The sequence below is a fragment of the Haliaeetus albicilla genome, chromosome 5 (assembly GCF_947461875.1).
Source record: "Haliaeetus albicilla chromosome 5, bHalAlb1.1, whole genome shotgun sequence".
Lineage (NCBI taxonomy): Eukaryota > Metazoa > Chordata > Aves > Accipitriformes > Accipitridae > Haliaeetus > Haliaeetus albicilla.
The window spans coordinates 46,148,385-46,164,479 of NC_091487.1; the positions used below are offsets into that span (position 1 = coordinate 46,148,385).

The 16,095-nt window shown below is 43.5% G+C and overlaps 1 protein-coding gene across 3 annotated transcripts in view; it reads right to left on the reverse strand.

Moving 5' to 3' along the window:
• The window catches only part of TSPAN18 (tetraspanin 18), a 130,197-nt gene that overhangs the window by 100,495 nt on the left and 13,607 nt on the right, over nucleotides 1–16,095 (reverse strand). The window lies entirely within an intron of this gene.

Genomic DNA, 16,095 nt, shown 5'->3' on the forward strand with positions numbered 1-16,095 from the left:
CCCATTTAACCTGCCTTCAACAAACTTGTGCATTAAGGGACTTGTGAGCCTCTGCAGAGATCTGAATTCCAATTGACCTAATGTTTCTGACGCTCTCTTATTCTCTGAGAACAATGGGGGCACAGACATTTGCAATAATAAATTAAATAAAATCACTGTCTCTCAAATCTTAATCAAGTCATCACGTGGTCTCTGAGCCTTGGGAAGGCAAAACTTCAGTGCATCTCTCAATTTCACAACCTGAGAGCCAGGTGACTTAAGGCACGCAAGGAGACTTCATACTGCAGAAAAAATGTCCTGCTTGATGGTAAGTGTTTTAAAGATTATCTAAGAAGATTAATAGGATTATTTGATAACAGGTTCTACACAAGGCGACAGTGAGAGGAAAGACAACCTTAGCAAGGAGGACCAACACAAAAGCAGCAGAAAAACAATCAAAAGAAATCCATCGAGGTGAGGGCTGAAGAAGTAGGCTTAAGAAAAAAACAGATTGATAGAGTGGATTCAGGTCTAGATAAAGGCACTTAATCATCACCTCTTCAGACAAGTCATTTTCTTTTTGGCAACACGGATATTGAATTGTATCAGCAGCATCAGGACAAGCTTTCCTCTCAAATCTAGTCGGTAAGTCTCTGCTCTTTCCAGCCTCAGTGGCTCAGATAGAGACTTTGACTGACAGTGGCATACATCGTCATACTATAGAGACCTTTGATACCCTCTCCAAAGGAGGCTCATCCACAGGATGGGCTGTTGATTTAAAACAAAGGAAAAGCAGAGTAAGCACGGTCACTTTGCCAGACTACCGCTAGCAGTGAGGCAGATAGATAGAAAAACGTTTTGCAAAGGACAGCTCTCAAAGTTTGGGCAGAACTAATCAAAACTGCTGTCCAAGAGAAGGCTGGAAACAAGGAATCAAAAGTAGATATATAGGTAAACTTTACACCTCTGTCCTGTTTGAGAATGCAGGTCTAAGCCTGCATAAACTCTACCTTAATCAAGAACTAATTGAAGATACAAGTTGTTTGGAGAACTAAATGTCTGGCTGTAGTAGACACAGGTACAGAGAAAACTGTATTGCAGCCACAGTAAACAGGAGAAGCAAGAACAATTCGCCTTAAAACATGTTGTCTTCCAACACGGGCCTTGATGTGAAACACAGTGATTCATTTTATGACCTGCACAGACTCACCAACGCATTTCTCACCGGTCATCTCTACCACAGCAACAATCGAACCAGACTGGACTGAACTGACCACATCACACCAAGGAGCTCCACGCTTCTGTGGCCTCTTGAGCCTCCTTACCTGAAGGACATTTAGCACTCTGAACACTTTAAACTGGGGAGTGCTTGCTGCCCTGCATGGACACACCTCACTCTGCCTATACAGAGGCTTTGGTATATCAACTTTCAGAATGCAATTTATACATTTCTAAAATCAGTCAGAATCCCTAAGCTCTTACAAAAGGAAATGAAAAATATTACTGTCAAACACCCGTCAGACTTAGAAGCCTAGGTGACTGTCATACATTAAAGAAATTAAAAGGCTGCATTTGAGATAGGGATGGGAAGAGCATATACTATCTTGAAAGGCTCTGATTAAAGTGCTCTTAGTATCAAAATTCAATTTCTTTCAGGTTTTGCAAACAACAACGGCCTTGAGCCGAATGCTGCCAGCCTGCCTGCAGCCTTTGAGGAGATTAGGTTATTACCAGCCAACTACGAGAATCTTAAATCCAGTATTAATCCTAATTCCCATTTAACCACATCTTCATTGTGCAGTGAAAGCTGGCTGTGCATGAACTTGCATATGCATTCTTCCATGTGCAATGATCTGTATCACAAACAACAGATGCTAAACCTCATGTATGTTTAAGAAATACATTCTGACCTTGGTTTCCAGAAAATCCCAATAAAGGAGAAAGACTGGAGCTGGGGAAAAGAGTGGGCCAAGCTGGAATGATTTCCGGGAGATGATGGGAACGGGACAACTTCCAGCCTAAAAGCTTTTAGCAGCCAATAACAGGAGATTTCAGCCTTGGCTTAGAAGAAAACAGGATGCGTAGCCAAATCACAAGGACATAGAAACATCTGTGACCCTGACCCCATAATGCTGCAGTGGTGCTGCCAGTGTCACATCACCAGTACCGAACCGCTCTGATGATAACCGTTGAGACTGTAGAAAGCACTGCCCATCACCATGGTCACGTTCACTCTGCCAAGATAAGTTTTGGGGGGCAAAAGATTCAACATTTCCTCTGAGTGAGCCCTCGTTCCCCTCTACAAAGAGAGGTTCTGAAGCCAGCATGGCCCACCTCGCCATCCTCGGCCACTGAGTCCCTGGGGATCGGGTTAGACCAAGACGAGGTCTTCCCACTGCCCACCAGAGCAAAGGCACCTCCTGCAATTCTTGGTCTCCGCAAGTCTGACACCGGCTCGCTACGAAAGGTTTTGCTAACAGCTAGCTCTTCCTATTGTAAAGGCAGGGGAGCCAAAGTGCCATCCTATGTCCTTTCCAACTTCATTTTACACCAATTCCCTTTCAAATCCCATTATGGCAGCCAAATTGGGGATGGCTCCAGGCTACCAAGGCTTGCTGAATCATCCATGGGCAACATCAGGTCATTCAGTACCTCCTTGCATTCCTAGGCAAGGTACTGATCCTGGAGTCAAAGCAACTGAAGATGAGGATAGACTGCTGCTTGGTCTCCTATCAAATGGGACAATTTTAATTCAGTTTAAAAAGTTCTCACAGATATTTGGAAAAACTCCAGTAACGTTTCCTGTGTTTAAAGCACAAGAATTCACCACAGATGAAAGGAACCTTCCAGGAAATACATTCCCAAGAGAACAAAAATGTGTTTGGCACCGGTGCCTGTTACAGGCAAGAGGACCTCCCTACTGGCAAGGCAGTCAGCATCTGCTGGAAAAGGCAAGCTTTTTTTTTTTATAAGTAGGTACACTAATTGCTGAAAACCTCTGTTTCCATCAACCCCAAACTCAGCAAGCAGCCTGAACTCCCAAAGTAAAAATCTTATGAGATTTAGGGACAATATTCTCTAATTGGAGGCACAACTAGATCTTCCTTCTCCTTGCAACTGGCTACTACCTATTGCTCGCTCACCAGGACACTCAAGTGGAGGCCCCAATAAAGTTACGGTACACTGGAGTCACAGTAGGCTGTACACCAACTGAGCTGTGGTAGCTCTCCATATGCACGTTCATCCCCTGCAGCTGATGTGAGATAATTTAATTTAGCAATGATACAGTTCAGCTAAATTGCATTACCTTTCATTTGCCATGGGCTAAGACCACACACATGGACAACAACCACAGCTCATCCAACAGCTGGTAATTTGACTGAGTGCCTGGCTTCTGGAATACTGCAGACTGGTTCATATACTCCTTTTGCCTAACTTCAAGCCAGTATTTGAACCCTTTCCCAGAAGGTGTCCTACCCATCATGCTGGTACATATCCTGGGGCAAGGTGTCTTCAGTCTTGGGAATCTGGAACTACAAAGCTTCCTGGTGGAAATAATTCGTGCTGCAATGAAGAGTGAAATCTCTCGGAGCATGACAACTCCAATACGCCAAACCTCTATTTCTCTGATAGGAGAGTACAAATACCTCCTGTCTGAGCAAACAGGGAACGTTCCCTGTTTACTGTCATGGGCTGGATCTCCTACAACCCTTCCCACAGACTAGTACGCAGAAACGAGACCAACAGCTGTGGGATGGCAACTTGGAAGTTTTAGGCTGCGGTTTCTGACAATCAGCATTTCAGCACCCCTTCAGTATTTCAGCACCCCTTCTTTCCTCATTCAGTCAACAGAAAGGAGAATTAGGGCTTTTAAATCAGGCAGGCAATTAAAAAAATAAGAGGAAGTAGCTGGAGATTCCTATTCCGTTCCGCACAAGAATTACTCTCTCAAGGCAACCCTAAATAAAACGAACACCTGCACTGCTTTCTGTCAAAGAGGGTGACCCATTCCCTTCCAACCAACACCCTTCACAGACCACACCACATATCGCACTACACCTTTGGCCAGCCCAGCAACTTGCTTCACAGGCTCATTCAAAAGCCCAACTCTAAATGGCATGTTTCTTCATAAATAGTAAAGCATTTTGTTTTGCATTTGTGTTTAATCCGCAGAGACTAACTGCGTGCTTAATCACAGAAGTGAGGTTGGCATGTCGTGTACACATGCTCCTCTGTAAATCCTACTTTTCCCACTGCCAATACCTTCATCTTCTAGTATGGAAGAAGGGGTTGTCATGGAAGGATGCAGCTCAGGCTCCCTTCTCTTTACACACGCAAAAAAACCAAACAGAAACTGCAAAGCAGTTGCACAGTTTAAGATTTTTCTCTTCAAAACAACTATGGACAGACACAGTAAGAGCCATCTATATGCACTCAATCTGAAATTTTCAAGACTAAGCAAAATATACTGTATGCAAGAAAACAAGTAACTCTAAGTTAGAAAAAGGTAACAAGATTTTTTTCCAATGATCACAAACATTTCAGGAAGAATCATTTCTAATTAAAAGGCATTGTTTGTAATACCTAAAGCCACCCATTGAGAAATATAAGAGTCAGAGAGAGAAGAGTCCACCGAAAACAGCCTTTAAGTACACATGAGCTTGACAAGCCGACTGTAACTGTCTGTGCTGGGAAAAAAACAAGGCGGGGCGGGGGAGAATATCTATTCCTTCTGCGAAATATATAAATACACACACACAGTCTCTCAAAATAATACATTTGCCAAAAGCCACACAGGAAATCATGGTCAACACACATACTAGACGTCCCAAGTACCCCAATGCTTAGTGCACTATGCACCAAGCCATATCTTCATACCATTTAGTCCAATGCAAGTTGAAACAATTTTCCCTAAAGCTGATTTCCCCAGCTTATCCAATTTCCCCAGTCCTATCCAATCTAGCTTGGGATGCCCCAAGCAAAGCAATACCTCATCATACTCATGCTGAATGAGAAAGGAAAAGCTTATTCCACAGTACCTCACTGCTATCCGGTCCCTTTACATTGCTTCATCTGGTGTCCTCCTCATACCAACCCCAAACTGATCCCTGCAGCAACCCTTTCTATACCGCCTGCCCTTGCTCCTGCCCCCAGGTTGTACGTGTTGGCAACCATACTCTTCAGCTGCAAAATGGAAAACACTGATCCTTTGAAGATATGAAATAAGCTAGCAGCTAATATTTAACGGTAAATATGCCTTAAAAAAAAAAAAAAACAAAACAAAACTTTGAAAGTTGATTGAAACCTGAAAGCCACAACCTTAATGGCAAAGATAACCCTGCAGCTGAGTGATTTGGGCTCTCCTGGGGGCTGAAATTGCCTGGCTAGTCCTGATTAAAAAGATAAGCACAGACAGACCCATTGCTCTACGATAGTTCAGAGACAGCTAAAGGAATGACTGAGCCTCATGGGTTTAATAACACTCACAATTTCTGTTATTTATATCGCCAGTCATCCAAGTATTTACCTGGCTCCAAAGCAGAACATTAACAGAATCTCTGTAGGGTTGAAAGAGATACTCCTAACACATCAAAAATCTCAGCCAAAAACCTAAATAAATGGAACAGAAGTTCACCCAGCTACAGCAACCTGGTTCTGACTGCACTTTTTCTGGGGGAAGGGCCGGGAGCTCCTCAGCCCCATGCCAGCCTTTCCTGTAGGATGCTGGTTGCAGGGAGTACCTGACCTATACCACACCTGCAGATGAGCTCAACTGAGCATACAGAATTGGTCTGTCCAAGCGATGGGTGCATCATTCTTCCTTATCGCTGGGAGAAGTTGTGGCTAACAGATGAAAAGCTACTTAAAACTTAATTTCTGGCTGGACTGTCCTTTTGCAGTTGAATAACATTATTGTTGCCTCCCCTCCAACAGCACCGTATGTTGAAAGGGTTAAAAAAGACAGCAGAACCATTAGCATTTTGATAGCTTTCCACACATGTATAGCAAAAAGTCTTTAAAATTCATTGCACTGAGATAATCCTTCAAGTCTAGCATATCCTCCTCAGCTTGAGGCAACCAACTGGTTTTCCTCCCCTTAATACCTTAACAGAAAGCTCCAAGGAGTTGCCAGGCTAGAAGTCTCAAATATGCTCAAGAAAAGCAGTCCTGAAGTTCAAGAGAAGCCATGTAAAGTGTCTGGGGTTTAATTAAGAAACAACTATAGGGGCATCATCTTAGATACCGCAGCCCCCCTAGAGATCCTGGCTTCTGTGCATTGCAGCTCACAACACATGCACGCACTGTTTTCCTTCCAAAACGCTGAACACACACAACCCCCGCTAATTTCAGCTGCCACGGAAGGTACTCAGCATCTCCGAAGAACGAACAAATTAAAAACCTTGACCCTGATTCAACACAAGCTCAGGGACTTGAGCTCTCATCAAGATCAAGGCTGATTTTTTTTAACACTATTACAATCTCAAGAACAAAGCTGTGATTTTGAACTGCACAATTGGCATTAATACTCGGCAGCTCCACACCTGCATCTGGGAAGTTTTTTGGTTGGGGTTTTTGGGGTTTTTTTTTTTGGGGGGGGGGGGGTTTACAGCGTGTGCCTTTTTAACAACTCCAAAGCAAATCGCTTTCTCAAGGAAGCGCCCAGGAGTGCCTCAGGGAGGAGAAAGCAGCCATCTCATTTCATGGCTTTGATTAGGATTGCTGCAGTGAAAACAGGCAAATGCTTCAGGACCACATCACTCCTCAGATACCACTAAATGGCAGGACTCGAGGAGTCACTAACTTGTTAAGGACTATTAGGTCTGATTAGATCCTCTCTGCAAACACTTTTTTGGGGGGCAAACAGTCTGAAAAAGCCAGTCTGCTGAAAGGAAAATGCTTGTTATAAACCTGTGCACACTTCTAAGAAAGTTTAACAGATCATAAGTTGGCATTCAAAAGAAGGCAAGAGTAGCCATGAGTGCATTGCAGTAGCATGTGGAAAAAGGAGGTTCAGATCCCAGGGCTGTGACCTGTCGTTTCCCACACTCTAATGAATATCCTAAACCACAAAATACTGACTATTTTGGCTGAGGTAGAAATTCCCCTCCTCCCCCCAGTCCTTCCAAAACTGCAGAAGATCTTTGTTTCCCTATGAGAAACAACCAGCCAACCCACCCTTTCCCCCCTGCCCCCCAAAAAAGAAAAACCCAAACCGAGCTTCTTCTACAGGGAAAAAGCTGTTATATTCAAATTTAGTAAATGCACAGTTAACACAGTCAAAAGAAGAGAAGGCCTTAACAACGTATCATTGAGCTATATGGGACATTTGGCTCCAAAAGAACAGAAAAGAAAGCCATTTATTTAGCTGGGAAAAATCTTCCTATAATACAGGAAATATTCCCTCCCTGTTTTTTAAACCCGAGACACCTTTTCTGGGAGGAAAATTTGGGTGGGTACGGTGAAGGAAGAAAGAGTAACTCTGGCTTTTCCTTAAAAGCAAGATCTCTTATTTTCTAGTCCATTCTAAGTTTCCCACGACACCCTTGGCAAGTCATTTAGATTTCACTTCCATCAGTAAAATGGGAATTGGTAAACAGGATTCTCTGCCTCGAAAAGGTGCTACAAAGATACAATCCATTTGCAACTGTGAGATGTTCAGATAACATGGACCACACAAACGCAATAAACAAGTGGTAGATAATCACTGACACACAACATAGAGAGGCTACATCTGCCAGAAAATTTCTGAGCAACAGACTCATTCTGGTGGGCTAGTACATGGATAGTTCAGATGCCTGCCCAATCTGTTCGCTCAGGCACTGCCCTGTTTTGTTATCCACCAGTCAATCTCTGATTTACGTCAACAGTACACACACAAAAACAAATGCTACTAGCAATGCGAATTCTCTTTCGAACGCATTTACAGATATTGGAAGGGTGAGAAAATTACCTTATCATCGGTTTCAACAACTGTATCTGTTTCACCACCTCCTTGCTAAACAATAGTGTATCTGGACAAATCCTTGCAGAATTCTTCACAAGGAAAAAAGCTCAGGGACAGTAGAATAGGAAAAGGGAGGGAAGAGACAAATCTTGTCCATGCAGAGTTACCTACAAAGCTGCAAGATAGCCAGACTCAGGTGCCCTTACATTTAATCATAGTCCATTCAAAAAATCAATGTTTGGTCCCACTCCATACTGTTGCACTTCATAAAGAATCGAAGATTACAGCTGAAGATTGCAGCTTCATGTTAAAGGCCAGTCTACAGGTGTAATCTTGTAGGATGCTAAGAGAAACAGATCCAGTACATGGCTTCTTTGGGGCTCCTTCAGTTTTAAATGACCCGTCCTAGTCTGCAACGTTGAAGCGCACAATGCAGCTCCAGCCACAGAAAGGATTTTGCAAGTCAATCTCGGGGAACAGCTGGGGCATGCAGATCAATTTTTTTGTGAAAACATATTAAAATATTACTGTCATCTAATATTTGAAAATAAGTATTGCCTTTTTATCACCAAAAAAACCACAGAAGCAAGGCTTAGGGTGTTTTTATTTGTTCCTTCACACACTCCGTATCTGGGGTCTGCATCTCTGCCCTGGGCGCAGACACATCGAAGCGCATCTCACGTCCAGGAGTGCTTTGACACGATACGATTTCCAGAGCTGACGGTGTGTTGTGGATTCCCCTGTGCTGCACCCAACAGAGCTGTATGGAGATCCCGGTTCTAGTTTCCACCAGCTCAGGCCTTCTGGTACCCCGTGCTTCTGTGCGCTACAAACACACCTCGTGCCTCCTACCTTAACTTGAAGGAGAAGGAGGGGTGAAACCAAAAAGGCAAGCTCAGACTCCTCACCTACCACAAGATGAACAAAGGTCATCTTAAAACAGGTTAACAGAGACCATCTGAGGATGCACTTGGCTTCTCGGAAACAGAAAACTCCCATTATTTAAACCTCAAATACACAGCGAGAGCCCAGAATGTTTTGCCTTTAAGAGAAGCATTTTGTCTTTGCCTGTGCACTAATGAAGCTTCAACCCCCAGCCTTTTTTTTTTTCCTCCCCTTTTTTAAAAGCAGGGGGGGCAAAATGCAAAGTAAAGGCAGAGTAACATTCTCGTACAATCAGAACTGGAGTGTGCACTTCAATTTTGCAATCCCACCTTTTAGAACAGAGGCAGCTCCTGAAAGCTCCCCTCGGCAGCCAAGCAGCACATCAGGATTCAGGTGGCTGAGCTGCCCTGGAATAACCAGATCCAGGGTCTTTAATGATGCCAAGAGCGACCACAGAGAACAAATGCCCCAGCTAAGCACACACGCAGGTTATCTGAGATCCCCTCCTGGCTTTCTTCTTATCTCCTCACTCTCCAAGGAGAGCTAAGAAAGGATGAAGAGAAGACCACTTTCCTCTCCCCTCCATAAAACAGGGGGAGAGAAAAAATTGGAAGAAGCAAGCCTATTTCTGAAACCATGTGTTACCCCTGCCTTTGCTGAGCTCGCTGCAATCAAACCAGCAGGAGAATGTTTCATCCTGTTCCAAGAAGCTCCTCTCTTGCCCTAAGCATTATTTTTTCCTACCCTGCCCAACAATAATGGCCCAGGCACAAACATATCAGCAGTATTCAGCTATATTTTCCTTGGCTGCTTAAGGTGCTTTTCTAATAATATTCCTCAGAGAAAGCAGGGGTTTAGGAGCTATATAGCCTTGTATAGCCTTGACCCTGCCAAAATACACCGGCAGTGCTTCAGGGTCAGTCGCTCCCCTCCCGTGACTGACACGCTGACTATTTTGCCAAGGTCTCCAGAGATTCTTTGCTTCGCTCCGCCCCGGGAAGAGCGCATCCAGGGAGACCCAAACCTGCAGAACCGGTGAGGAAAGACAGCAAGGCCACTGAGGGAGACCCAAGGACACCTGGATGGGAACTTAGTTTCTCATCCCACCACATTGTTTGAGGCTTAAAATATTTTTTCATTTCGCACAGGGATGAAGGTTTGGAATCCACCTTGGAATGCTTCATGCAAAAATCCTTGTGCTCTAGAACAGCAGTGCTGCGGTTAGGACGTGCATTTCTGGCACGTAGGAAACCTGCTTTCAGGACCCTGTTTTGGATTTGTGACAGCATAGGTGAAAAACCCAAACCACTTGGCTCCTAACCAGCATCTCAGTTTTGACTAAGAAATTCTATCCCAAACGCAAGAAATTCACCCAAGGAGAACTGAGTGGAGACCAACCCTTTCCCACAAAGCAGTACTGGTTTTAATAAATCAGCATTTTCTGCAGGCAAATTGTTTCCTTGAAAAACTCCCAGCCAGTCTTAGCCCCAAGTAGTAACTAGTGTGGTTTCTGCCGAAGACATAAGCCTGGAAGCAACCCACCCAACAGAGGTTGTGCTTAGCTCGCCTCCCCTAAGTAGGGCCAAGCCAACACTGTGTAGAAGAAACAAATAAGGTTTCCTGAAGTTTGCCCTGACACCTCAGGATTCTCTCCTCTTCTCCTAAACCAGCAGCTTGTATTGTTAAACAGAGGAAAGGAGGTGTGGTGGGAAAACCTCACACACTCCATTCCTATTTACTTTATTCATTCCTCAGTCTGTGCGTGTGATCCGAGACAGTAAAAATGCTGCCGATGTCCAAACGAGCATGCACGTGTACGTACGTGTGTGGTGAAAGCTTTGGAGCCTGGCCTGTACGTTATGTGGACAACTTTACGCACTGGGGCAGACAGCATCTTTTTCTTCTGTAGCTCTAAGGAGAAGTAAACCTGTCTGCAGGCAGAATTAAAAGAAAACATACAGTAATACCACAGATGTATCTCAGAGTTTGTCTTGCTGATTTAAAACACTTCCTATGAATTAGCTTGAAAGCATCTCCAAAAGCACAGCTTTCATACACTATGTTCTCCAGTGTCCTGGTTTCAGCTGGGATAGAGACAGACGGAAAGAATGCTTTCCCCCTTCTAAACACAGGATTTTATGTGCAATACAGGATTATCCTATGTAGGTCACCGACACTTCGTGGAAACCTGTGTAAGAAGGACTATTTAGATAAATAGCTCGATTCCCACACTAAATTTTTTGGCTTCTCTTCCTTTATTGCTAAGAATATTTCAATTGAAACAACATCTTTGTGCCTTTGAGGATCTCTGCTCCTGCTGCCACTTCCCCACCTGGAGCTATAATCCTACGCTTGTCACAAACCCAGCCACTGCTACAGAAGTTATTACAGCTACAATCTGCAGATTATAGCAACTTTTAATAGGGGATAAGCAGCAGGAAGAGGTGAGCTTAAGCAGCAAAGAACCTGCTGGTTCAAAGAGCCCTATTATTAATATTTATTATTTTTAAGCATTCATTGAGTGCTCTAGAAGATAAAAGAATGAACTGAAAGCAAGAACCAAGTAACCAAGTTTATATAAGACGAGACACCAAGAGAGCATAAAGAATCAGCATAGCGTCTGGGGAGGAGGGGAGCCAAAGAAGAAGTAGTAACAGCAAGGGGAAAAAAAGCCACACCTTTTATCAACAAGATGTTCCTAATAGTAAGAAGTATGAAGAGAATTAAAGAATTCCTCAGAGTCTAATCAGAACTGTTCCCCATAGGGGATCTTCTGAGCATTATTACAAGGCATTGACATATCTTTAAAGAATGGAGCTTTGATCATAAAAAGCAAGATTGTGGAGGGCAGGACTGGAAAAACAACAAAAGGAAATGCAACTGCATCACCCTGTGGTATGAGGGCAAAATCCAGCCCCGGACAGACACTTTACAAAGCTCCAAGTAAATCCATTTAGACCTTGTGTAAAAGGCTAGAACGTGGCACAATTCTCACTCAGGTCCTCCGCCACAAGCAAATTCCTCTTCCTTCCCACAAACCTTTTGCCCCTGTTGCCCCAGAAGGACTCGCAGTTGGTACTTCTCTTCCCTAACAAAGATGCGAGCTTGTGGCTTACACCATTTTACACCTTCACACTTTCAAACAACAACCCATCACGCTTCACCGTTCCAATGCACTTTACCGAGATTAGCTAACAAGAACGTTCATCATACCCACATGCTGAGGGTACTGTCTCCATCTTCACAGCTGGTGAAACAGATGCTCAGAAAAGCAACGCAACTCTCCCAGAGCCAAAAAGGCTCTACAGCGGGCCAATGTTAGTGACGCTGGCATTTGCACCTCTCAGCTCTGAGCAGTAAGATCGGTGATGGGACTTGGGAGCGAGAGTCCAACCCCCCTCCCAATGCCCTCTGCTCCCCAAGGCTAGTGCAGAGCTTCGAAGCTGTTGCCAAAGAGCGTCACGTTACAGAAACACTACAAGAAATCCACCACCAACTGAAACTTGGAACTATCTGCAGCAGCATTAAGAAAATTAACGTTTTTAAACTAAACTCTGACTCTTCTCCTGCCAAGCCCTCCCCACTGCAGTATCGAAATATGAACGCGCAAAATGCAAAGCATGAAACCTTTTGCTCCTTTCAGCACAGTGAGGAGAGAAGGGAAAAAGAAAAAGAAAGAAAAAAAGACACAAAAGAAAACAAAAAAACCTTTTAATCCAACCAGTCTCTGGGAAGCCCTGTTCTGTCTTAGTCTCATCAGACTGTTGTTCCTGACTGATGCTTCTCTTAATATTTAAAAGAAGAGAATAATTTTTTAATTGGCAAAGCATCACTGTAAGCTGAAGTCCTTATCAGTTTGGAAGGTCTTTTTTCAAGACTGCGAACCCAGAGTCATTCATCACATCAGCAAGGTATTACATTGTCAGTTCTCAGGCTGCCAAAGCAAAATGTAGGTCAAAGAGATCTATAGGTGCTTCCAGCATTGTGCCTCCAGCATTTGCAGAACTAGCCCTCAGCTCTTCCTGTACCTTATTCTGAAAAACAGCTTGGTGCAACTCTAGAAGATCATTGTTACATGTCTGTGCTTCAGCCCTACTCCCATCTGAAGCAAAAGCTTTGTTGATCAACACAAAAGCGCCTCATTCTAAGCAGCTCCGAGAATCCCCTCTGACATTATCAGGAACAAAGGGTGGCCAGCACTTCAGAAATACATCAGATCCAAAGTCCACCCCTCTTAAGAGCATTTTGAGACATTCAATCCTTTACCTCAATTATTTCTCATACATGTCCACTGTGGACCCATCACATTATCACTATTAAGCCCCATCAATTACTATCGGCAAGACTGACATCAAAAAGCATTCTGTTTTCAAATAATTACAGAAATAAGTACATCAACAGTGACTCCCATTCCGAAATAGCAATATGGGAATTCAGTGTATCTCATCTACTCCACCAGCAGGTTTTTAGAAGTTCGTCTGAAATGTACCCACAGGTCCCAGAGACTTCCATGAGAAACAGGTTCTCAGCAAGTCTGAGCAACCAGCCCAGTATAGGCATAAACTCTCTCTGTACAAGAAGATCTGGTTCTCTTTGCTTCCCCCAAAAATGAGATGTGCCATCAAGTGAGCCAAGAACAAACCCTGTCGATGCTTTCCCAGCATAGCGTGTTCCAGTTCACTGCCCTGTGAGGTCCGTGACTCAAGAACAGGCAAACTGCCAGTCAGCTCATTTAGACCATTTTTCCTGAAGAAGTGTAGACACCATCATTTAGTGCAATCTTTATCACTGTAAAACTCCCTCCTCATAGACTGTCATACACTGAGCTTTTCATACGGAGTAAATATAGTAACTGTTTCCATAATAACGTTAGAAATACCCCAACAGATTAAATTCAACAGATGAAACAGGGCCATAAATACGTATGTCTAGCAACATGACCAAAATCACCCTTCTTCAAACTGGGCATCGGGCCACGAGAAAAAAAGCTGCTAGCGTTACAATTTCAGTGCTGAGCCTTATGAGAAGCGCAGAGCTGCAGAAACAGTCAGTACTGTAATTGTGCACGATATATATACAAGCCAATCTGCAGCCAGGGTGTCTGAGCTCCTGAGTCCCTGCCAGGCTGTGCCACTGACCCACAGTCAACAAGTCACCATATGGTCCCATACCCCATTCCGCTCATCTGGCTTGTTGGCTTTCCAGACATCTGGGATGGCATAAAATGGGTTTAAAGCTGTTTATGACTCAAGCGAGAAGTTCTGAAAGAATATAAGAGCTATTACTATCTCTGCTATAGTACATGACTTTTCACATTAGCAGCTTGGTTCAGTTCCACTTCCCCAGGATCAACAACCGCTGTAAGATTTTTGTCCTGACACTAACATCACAGACATCAGGAGCAAAGAGGATACTGGTTATACTGCTTCCAGAAGACTAGCTGGGGCAGACGCCAGATCACACTAGGCACCACAGACACCCCAAGAAAGTCCCTCTCTAACACGGCTCTGCGCCAATTACATGAGGGAGACAGAAGGGCAGGATGGAGATGAACTAAACACAGTCGATCAACAGCTGAGCTGAGCAAACTCAAACATAGATCCTAATTCACAAAATCATGCAGCCCCTTTAATAATCACAGAACCAAGTAATATCAAACACATGGATGAGATTCAGTTTCAGCACTGTTTATTTCATCAAAAACATCCTCTCTCTCTTCCTGAAGTGATACACTGGTCTAAAAAATCTGAACTTCATTTGGGTTTAAGAATTGACTCTTCTACAGTGACCTTTCAATTTATTTCTCAAGTAGCTGTAAACTTCCATTTCAGACCAGGTTTATCTAGTAAATATATAGCAAAGGGAACATCCTGATGGCCACAAAAAGCCCCAAAGGACAAGAACCCCCAGAGACTTACCACTCGTCGGAATCCTTGTTGGAGGGACTACACAGACAGGAGGGATCCTGAGCTGAAACAAGACCTATACTAAAAACCTGTGATAGTCAAAAACCCACTACGATCATCTCTGAGGACAATGACAAGCTACTGGTTTTGGTTTTCTTTTAACTGATTTGGTGAGGGTAAGTTGACACTACATGAATACTCTCAATTGTCATGTAGTATCTGCTGCATATTACTCCACCAAACATGAAGCATTCACATTAGGCATGGTATCAAGACACCTGCACAGGCAATTCAGATTCCCCGCCCCCCTCCAAAAAAAAAAAAAAAAAAAAATCAGATATATACAACTCTCCAGGATTCTGAGCCTCTCTGCCTCTAGCTCTGAAGACCACCAACGAAGGACAGCACGTCCAGCACAGCTCCACTGCCCTAGGGTACATGCTGCTGCTTATAAAGTTTGGGAAAACAGAAATCCTTCAAGACCATTGCTAGAGAACAGAAGGTGGCAGAGGTGCAGCAGCAAATCCCATTTGGGGTCAATTTGTAAGAGTAAAACATCTTTATCGTTTGTTTCTTTAAATCTTATCTGTGCAAAAATAAATAAAAACATGCTGACAAACTGGTTTAGCAGCTGGTGTGGTTAACAAAAAAAGATCAATGCACTGCCTTCCTTTAGCCACTTCTTTCAGTCTCAGGCAATTTATACTAAATTAGCCCATGACAGATCTTTACCAATGTAGAAATGATAAATAGCAAAGCAGCTGCTAAGGGCTCCAAGGCAAGAGGGTGGGGGGAGCTGCAATTAAAAAAAAAAAAAAAAAACCAAAAACAAAACACCAAAACACAAGTCCCATCAACTATTTGGTGGCCACTGAATTCGCCCGAATCCTCTGGAACTAAGGGACAGGATAACTCATTCACCGTTTTGGAAACTCAAGACTGCAAGAGCAGTGAAAAGAAAATAAGAAATGATGGTGCAGGGGAAAGAACGGACACAAGAGGAATGCTGAACTGTGCAGTCAGGAGCAATGGTAGCACCAAATGCAACTCGGCTGTCGTATCAATTACAAATGAGATAGCAGTGACCATCAGAAAGCAAAGCTCTGGACACCTGGATCATATCCTCATACGAAATACAATTAAAGACCAGTAGTCTTCCCAGTGCTGAGAAGTGGTGGAAAGGGAGGGAACAGACAACAAAAAAAAATTTAAGAAAGTTTTCTGTACAACCTTTTTCTTCCTTCATTTGCTACTTCCAGTTAAGATTAACAATCATTTCCAAGAAAAAAATAAATTAAAAAAAGACAACTCCTAGGAAATAGCTTAAAAGGGAATGAGCAATTTCAGATCCCAAACAGCTCATTCCCAGGCATCTTGGGG